Here is a 9,030-nt window from a genome sequence, read left to right as displayed (position 1 = left end):
GAGCAGGGTAAACGGAAACCCAGCAAGGGTTTGGTTGCAAAGTTTGGCGTTTTGATTGCCCTCAGCTGAATCCATCATGTTCGGGCGCTCCTCTTCCGTACCCGAGAGGTGCGGTGCGGCTAGATGGATGACTAGCGAAGAAACAAAGCTATATATGTAGGCAATCCGTGTTGATGTGACAGATTAGATAAGGAAACCCTCACCCCTCCCCCGATTGGAACGATTGGCACAAGACAGAAGCGGGAACGAATTGGTTGGCAGCTGTAGGAGATTTAACAAACCGAGATTAGAACATGATAAAACGCGAGTAACACAACCGTGATTAGAATCGACAAAAAACAAAACATGTGGTAGGGAACAGAAAATGCAAAAATTACAATGTTATAACGATATTTCATTAAACGTAAACAAAATCATTAATTGAGATAGAGAAAAAAATATAGTGAATATTTTAACTGAGCGTCGTGTGTTGCGGTAAAGAATTTGATTCAGTGCGATCCGAAGGAAAATATGTGTCTCCATCGTTAATGAATGCATACCGTAATTGTTGCCGCTTTTCCTACTGCTGTAGTTAGTAATATTTTATTGTTAACAACGTTTTTATTTCACTTAAAATGTTTTCTTGTATTTACAGTTTGACACTTCTTCTTCTTCTTTCGCTATGCGAGTCGGGGTATATCCTCCTACGCTAAGTCGAACGTTTGTTCCCTTACTCGTAATCAGAGGCGTACCGACTCTGTCCGAACTCCTATGAAGGGGCTCGTCCTTTAGGACCGGCTAATAATAGCCATATGTCCACCCGCCGGCCACGGGAGGGATAATTCCTTCCGTTGTCAGGACACAAGAACTCGTGGTCCGCTTGATTGACTCAAACAGAACGAGATGTGCGGCAGCTAGGATTTTTCTGACCTGAGCTCCAGCTCGGCGTGACCACGCGGTCGTGCCGTAACCTTACTTTTCCGCTAACCCTTTCAGGAACTGCACTGCTAACCTCCGCTCTGATTCACTGCCGAACTGAAACTGACAGTTTGACACATTCAGCGGTTACATTGGTTTATTACTGTATTCCTATAGTTATTATCATTTGTTTTTGTTTTATTGGAGTAAGTGGAAAACTAAAATTATGATTTTTAAAATGGCATTTTTAATAAAAAAATTGTGTGTTCCTCGAGGAACGCTTTTGTGAAAGTTACGCTAGCGCCCTCTATCGTTGAAAATGGTGCAGCTTGGACCGCGAGCGCCCTCTGCCGGAGCAAACACGGGAACTTCTCGCATACGACAATTGGTGGAAAACTTGCGTGGAAAACTAAAAACAACCCCTTTCACGTACAAATGTTGGGTGGAAATAACGAAAGTGAAGGAAAAATAAAGATACCTAAATGATTATGAAAATATGCAAAACAGTTTCTTATCGCTCGGATCGAGCTGAGGAAAGCAATTTGTCAACCGTACGCTGTTCAGAACGCGATTCAGCACACAACAAAAACATGACCGGACTGTTTTTCGTCCCAAATCTTTGACTTTGGATAGTAGAAAGGCTGAAGGAAAAATGAAGGTATCCTTGCTTAAAAAATCGTAAGCTTTAGCATGACTAATGATGCTTCAGTTTTTCTTGTTCGTTGGTTAAAAAAATGTTCTCGCAAGGAATTGACGTGGACTCCACCAAAAGGACTCCTTTTTTTAGTGCAAAGAAACGAACGAAGACAGAACAAAATATTGATTCGCCGTTCGTTGAGAACGCAATGCACGGACCGTAATGGTGTTACCGTTACTTAGCCTCCCGATCCGATCGATTGACTCTATGATCCCGGTTTTGTTCCCCGACCACCGAACTGAATCCCCGCATCCTCGATGTTCCGCCAGCCTTCCTGACAAGCGATCGGCTAGAGTTGGGTAGGGATTTTGTTTTTTTTTTTGGCAAAAAGGCAAAGGCAAGCTGGAAAGCGGGGGAATGGGATTATCCGAGGGGCACCGGTTTTCCGCAGGCGAAAATTGGATTAACATCTTATTGTGACTTTGGCCCATTGTGCTTTGGCTCTCGATCCGACTGGCGGCGGCGATCGGAGTTTCCCGTTCCCGTTCGCCTCCGCCGGCTTAGCTGTGTGGGTGCTCGAGGCGAAAATCGTAATTTACAGCGGCTTAAGCCGGCTTTCGGACAGCTTAGGGCTGTGCTCGGTTCGTGTTGACTTTACCTTCGAGGATGGCAGCAGCAGCACCAGCAGCTATCAACAAACGTTCGTAAAACCCACTGGACATTCGTGAACGTTTTCGTGAAACTTTATCGGAAACTTTCGTCCCCGAAAAAGGGAAGGAAACTCAAGCGGACGCTTCTCAAGATCTGGGCAACAAATTCCAAACAGCGAAGCGGTTCGGTGGCTTAGAGGTCCCAAACGGTTTCGGGGGATTACCCGCGTTCGACCCCTTTTTCTCTGGGGGCCTTTCCCACTGCGGTTTGTTGGTGTTACGGGGCCGAACGGGGTAATTGGATTAGGCAGCAGCTATGATCTTCGCTGGTTTTCCGGGACCCCCGGGGGTCGGCACGAAAACCGTCGACGTCAACGACCGGTGGCGGTAAAGTCATTATTAGCTGACAATGCCTTCATTGCCCGCCATATTACCTGCATCGTACTTCACTTTGCTTTCCACCGGTTTCGATTGCGATCATTCTTTAAGCCGTGCCGCGTCGTTTAATGCTGTCGATGAGTGAAAAGTCTCAGAAAGAACATTCTGAACATGCACCAGATAAACAATCTTTGAGCAAACATCATTGTAGACCTTCCATTGGGGTGACGCAAGTGACAACTCCATCAAAACAATATGTTTTTGTTTATGTTTTGTTTAAGTCAAAGTGATAAAAGTGAAAGTTCCGAACAAACTCAATCAAACCTTAGAACAGATAACACCGAACAGACACATGGAAGTATTACTAAGAACACCATTTTCATCAAAAACAGAATAAAGTAACGAACACTGGGAACAGTTAAAGTACAACAGAACACTACGATAGCATGAAACGACCGAACGAATCGAAAGTTATATTTTTTTAACTAATATATTTAAAGAATTTATAAAATTATAAAAACTATACAATATTTCCGAAAACATCCTCAAGTATCTTCACTGAAAATTACAAATCGATTCGATAACCCAGCAAATAACAATGAAAAACAAACCCCGGGGATGGTTTTAACAGTGACTAAACTCATCTTGGAAGTGTGCTAACCAAAACAAATTTGCATTGAAAGATCAAGAATTCATTGCAAGCGATCTAGGAACTAAACACCAAGTTAAAGGCTAACCAAAACTTAGACAACTTCAAAACTATGGTCTATAAGACCAACTGAAAGGTGGACGAAGAGTCTTAAAACTTAAACTTAAAGTAAATGAAGACCTCAAGTTTTTGATTCCACGGTTTAAGCTAAAGTACTATTATTATTATTTGTGTTTTATTGATCTACAACAGAATTCATTACATAGTATACTTTATATTTATATTACTGGGTTCACCAATTGTTTTCCTCTGTAATTCTTATCTTCTGATCATCTGAAAATTGAAATGCTTATGTAATAACGCGGTTAGACGAAAAATAAATATTAGAAATCCTAGCTTTTAGTTTTGCTTAACTCCTATTGAATTTGACAAATTGAAGAACAAACATAAAAAGTAGAGATTAATTGCCGTAAGAAGGTATCGGAAGAGTCAAAATGACTCCTAAATGTGTCGTAACCACGTTATTGCTTATTTGTATGTTTTAAATTTCGGAACTCACGCAGAATGACCCGACGTGACGATGGAGCGAGGAGTTTGATATTGGAACTCCATTATTTCGACTGTCGACAGTCCGACCGTATCCTTGGTATCCTCCTCAGGACGTCGGGGTTGTTTGGGGTGCAAAAACTCGCCCGAACAAGTGAACAAATGCTCACCGGTAACCTGATATTGCTTCGAAGGCCACGCAGGCCGGCGCAGGCCGGTCCGTGAAAAACCCGTTCGGCGGCTCGGGCGAACCGTTTCCCACAGTTTCCCATCCGGGCGACGCGAGGTGTCGGGATCGTTCCGCCGGAGTTTCCGATTTCGGATGCGCCCTCCCGTCTCCTCGGTTTGGGTGCGGCGGGATATCCGATAGCGGCCGTTGTCTCCCGACGAAAATCGTCTTATTATGTTATTCCAGTCTCCCAGAAGGTTTGCGCAGGTAGGGCAAAAGGGGCCGGAAGCCGCCGTTCGCACCGGCGATGGCGAACTCTCTGGGCGTCGGATTTCGTCGCACAGATTGAGCAACGGGAGGGTGGTGGTGGTGGTGGTGGAGATGTGCCAGATCGATACGTTGGTACGCCACCCGCGCCGGGTGCAATACAGGTGGGAAATGCACCTTTTTCCGAAACCGAAACACCAAACTATCAGCGAAGCGAAAGGGCAGGGAGGGAGACCGGGGAAAAGAGGTAAGCTGAGATCCGCTTCCGACCGATCGATGTGTCGTGTTCATGCGTGTATTTCGATGCCACCGCTCGAGTTCCCGCCATCGAACAATATACAATTTATTCCACAGCTCCATCAAAGTTCTTGCCTTACCTTTTGTCATGTGAAGAAAAATGCTTCATTGCTGCTTCCTCCAAAAGCAGGAAAAACCTACAAAAAAGCTGAAGAATAAAACTCTTCAAACACACGTTTAAATAAGGGAAAGTTGAGGCAATATGCAACAATCCTCGGATGATTAATCAATTCGACAGCAATTCACCCATTACTAAGAAAATGTAGAAACAACATTTAACATCGTGTGAAGTAAATGAAATTACACTGTTAAGCTCAATTCATTTTAAATAGTAGAGCAAAACGGCCTAGACGGTTGGACGGAACACACCAGAAATTATTTACTTAGAATTATTAATTTAAAGAATGAAAGAAGAAATTAAAGAAAGATATTCGATTTAGAAAATATAAAAGTCAAAATAAAAATATTCCAAAATTAAAGAAATTAGAATAAATTTGTTTCTATTATAATATATTATAATCAAAATTGATTGAAACTGTAGAAGCTAGCGAAAATTAATCTTTTTTTATGTTATGGACGCAGAGTACATATACAACCTTGAGATGATTTTATTTTGACAAAATGAGTTGAAAGTTTTAGATGTTTCACGTTTGAGTCTTCACAACTAGAATGCAAGTATGAAGAATCATGTTTTTATAAGTATCATTTAAATATATGATTAAAGTACTTGATAAATGTCGGCTTGATTCCATTTCAACAGTTAAGTTGAACAGTTGTATTAATATGATAAACGCTAATGGACATATTTAATTTCCATTCCTTCAGTTTAAAGCTTCATAATTAGTTTTAAAAAAACATTCTACCCCACTCGATGCTTTCCCCTGCTCTGCTTTCATCACTTTCCCTTTGCCTTAGCACTCGTATGTCGAGTTTCCATTCGCGTTGACAACTCATCCGAGTTAATGAAGGATAAACGAAATATTTATTTCAGATGCAGATCTGGATTTCGACTCCAAAAATAACGGAAAACACACAACTGTACTGTGGAGAACAATCGCTCGGAAAATTTTTAACAATCGAAAGGAAACCAACGTTGATTTCGAACAAAATGTTATCCTGTGGTTTGTTGGTGGTTTGTTTGTTTATTTGCTTGTTTGTTTGCTTGTTTACAACATCGCAGACGCTCCCTGGTGGCGCTGATCGACGCACAATGGACTGTTGACTGTCTAGGGCTAGGCGATAATTTTCACAATTGTCTCTAACGGCCAACCGACGCGGCAAGACACCGTCCAGGCTGAGGACGAGCCCGGGAAACGGTGGTTTTAAAAAAACAATCGAACGGACACCCACTGCGTGTTGTGGGAATTATGCTTTGTCGAACGAACTGGGAGGGTGGAGAAGGGGAGAGTGGGGGATGGATATTGTTAGGAAGGAATAGTGTTGGTAGCCTGATGCTCCCAGCCGCGTAAAGGATTGACGTCACAATGATATCACCGTTAATTTCAATCGGTCCCTACTTTTAAAAATTCAAAGCAGAAAAGCTAAAATCTTTTTCTCTCCCTTTCTCGCACTGCCTTCCAATTTTCTTCCGTATGTGTGCCAGCATGAGGTCCACTTTTCGCCACGACCCGGCAACCGCACGCACGGTTGGCCCCCGGAAAACCCAAGTGGCACTCGGTAAAATCCTTTCTGTTTTCCGCTCGGAATCAATCGATTCCTTTCGAAGCCTTCGAAGCCTTCGAGATCGATTCGAATGCAGTTATTTTGTCAATACAAACGCGGCAGGCGACCGGCAAGACCCTCCCCGGAGCTGCTGCTGCTTTTCCACCTTTTCCTTCGTTTACTGCATGCGCGTGTTTAACATTATTTCACGCGAAAAGGGGATTGATTGCGATTGTTGAGGAAGAAAACTCCCAACGATTGCGTTCGGCAACGGTTCAAAGAAATGGTTTGGCTGCCCGCTGAGCGGTAACCGCCGTTCGGTAGGAACTGTTTCTTGGTCTGCGAACCTGCGAGCAGTTAAACCGTTAACTGCTTGATTTAGAATGCTGAATTCGGTGTTGGTGAATTTACTTTATTATTATATTAAAAAGCCTTTCTCTTCTAGTGCTGCGCGCTATTTATAACTCTTGTTTTTATCCAATTTCGAATCACTCACTGATTGCTTGTGTATCTGCAATATAGGGGAAGGTGGGGTAATACACAACAGCATGTTTTTAGTTAAATTATGAAACTTCAAACTATTTGAAGTAAAGGAATCCAATGAGAATTTCAGTGCCTTACGTTAATATTTAACAGCAAACCCGTAAACCCAAGAAATGTTGTCCGTTTTTTGTTACCGAATGTTGACCAAAATGAATGGAAAATTTCATCCCACAAGAGCGCCATTTTTTACCCGTATTAGCAACGCTGCTAAGGAGTGGATGGAACTGTTTAGATTAATGTTTACGCAAGTGTAATGTTATCAGTGATTTTTTATATCGGAATCTGTTAAAACGTAAATATTTCTAATGAATCCAGTTTAAGCTCGGCGCTTTTTGCGACTTTTATGCATATTTTGAAGCGAGAGGCACTTTTCTTTGTAAAGCTGCAAAAAAGCTAAAAAAGGAACAAACTCGCGCCGAAAAAAGAGCAGCTCGTGAAGCAAAGAAAGTCTCTGTAGCAAAGAGAATTGGTTTTCCCCGTTAGTTGTTGGTATTAAATTGTGGATAAACCTTGGTTAAAATCCTTTCGTTCGTAGTTTACTTTCAATGAGAGTCATTTGATAAAGGATATTAGATACAAGAATTGTTTAGCACTAAGGAGGCGCAAAGGGTTAAAAACATTTAAAAAACGTTGAACGAATGGCTCAAACTGGAGGATTATTTAATGAAGTTTTTTAAACCAGGAGATTTCTTTTTAAAGTCTATTTTAAAACTCATTTTGGTTGTAAAGAGTCGAAAATACTGAGGTGGTGTTCTACAAAGAAGGTGGCTGGCTCTGAAACAACATTTAAAACTCAGTAAGAAGGTCTTAATAACCATGGTTGGAAAATATAAATTAAAATACGTGTTGTGGAAATTAATTGATTATGTCAACAACGTCCATATTGGTCCAGCTTCCCCTATTGTCCTAATTGTGGCGAGCTTTCGCTCGGGGGATTTTCTCCACCGAAACCGTTCGATTTCTCCCACGCAAAACCGCCGAAACCGTTAGCGAACAAGGGAAAAGAACCGAACTTTTATCAAAGTTGCCGCAAACGTGTGTCACGCCCCGTGCGCCCCTACAAGTTCCGACGCATCGGAACGCTAACACGGACACGAGATCGGACACTGATAACGGGACGGACGACCTGCGAGGAGGTGCAGGTGCGCCGACAAGGGTGTGTGACAACTGTTGTTTTCGCACAGGAACCGAGGCAAAAGGGAAAAACAACATGCCGATCGGACGAAGGTTTTCCCGAATTTTCTCACGCGCCAAGGAGTCAAAAAACACTTGTTCTAACTCTGATAGCGGGTCCCGTTTGAGGTCCTTCTTCCTTCACTTCACCTTTTTTTTTTTCGGAAACTCGGTCAATCCCGTTCCGAAGGACGCAGCGGGAAAAAAAAGAGAAAAAGCACACACACACACACACACACACCTGAGCGCGTTGGCGCAAAGGGCGTTTGCGGGGCGTTAATTTATTGTGGTAGGAATTTATGATCGAGACGGGAAAATTAAAGAAGCGACCCACATACTTTAACCTAATAAAAGTCCCGATTCCATGCGCGACCTCGGGTGTATTCCCAAACCTGGGACTCCTTTAGCGCCAGGGTCCCGGGACGAATCGGTGGCTCTTTGTAGTTTGGTCGGGTTTGTCACCCGGTTGTCCCGTGATTGACCTCGTTTGCTTTCGTGCGTTTCTCATACACATATTTCATTCCCAAGACGATTCGCCTTTTCTTTTCCCGCTAGCTTACGGTTTCGATGTGGCCGATATTTATTACGGACCCGCAAGGAGGCGAGCAGAATTTTATGTTGCAAAGAAAGAAAAACAGAGAACAAAGTTTAAAATCTGAAAATCACCGTTTTACCACAGGATACCATAAATACGTTAAGGGACGACTTAGGGTTTCTAAATAAATCTTAAATAAAGCAAACTAACTCCTGTTCCACTTTCATTACATGCCCATAATGGTTTAAATTTAACCTTAAAGAAAGCGGTAGGAACAAAAACACTGACTGCACTTGCTATAATATCACACTTATTAACAAAACAATTTAATTTTTGCAGCAAGTTATCGATGTTATCGATTGAATTTTATATTTTACATTTATTTAAACCGTAGAATATCGTTTTCATGGTTAACTTCTTGTAATCAAATCTCTTGCAAAGTGATTTATCATTATTATATTTTTATGTTATTTATCACAACAAGTCATGATGTTACTGGTTCAACTTTGTGATTTATGTTTATTTAAACCGTACTATATCGTTGTTATGTTTGGCTTCTATTAACCACGTTTCTTTTAATGTTAATGTAAAAACATATAGCTGTTCAGTTTCCACAAAACCACAGGA

This window comes from Anopheles coustani, chromosome X (assembly GCF_943734705.1).
Source record: "Anopheles coustani chromosome X, idAnoCousDA_361_x.2, whole genome shotgun sequence".
NCBI lineage: Eukaryota > Metazoa > Arthropoda > Insecta > Diptera > Culicidae > Anopheles > Anopheles coustani.
Note: the sequence above shows the minus strand (reverse complement) of the source record.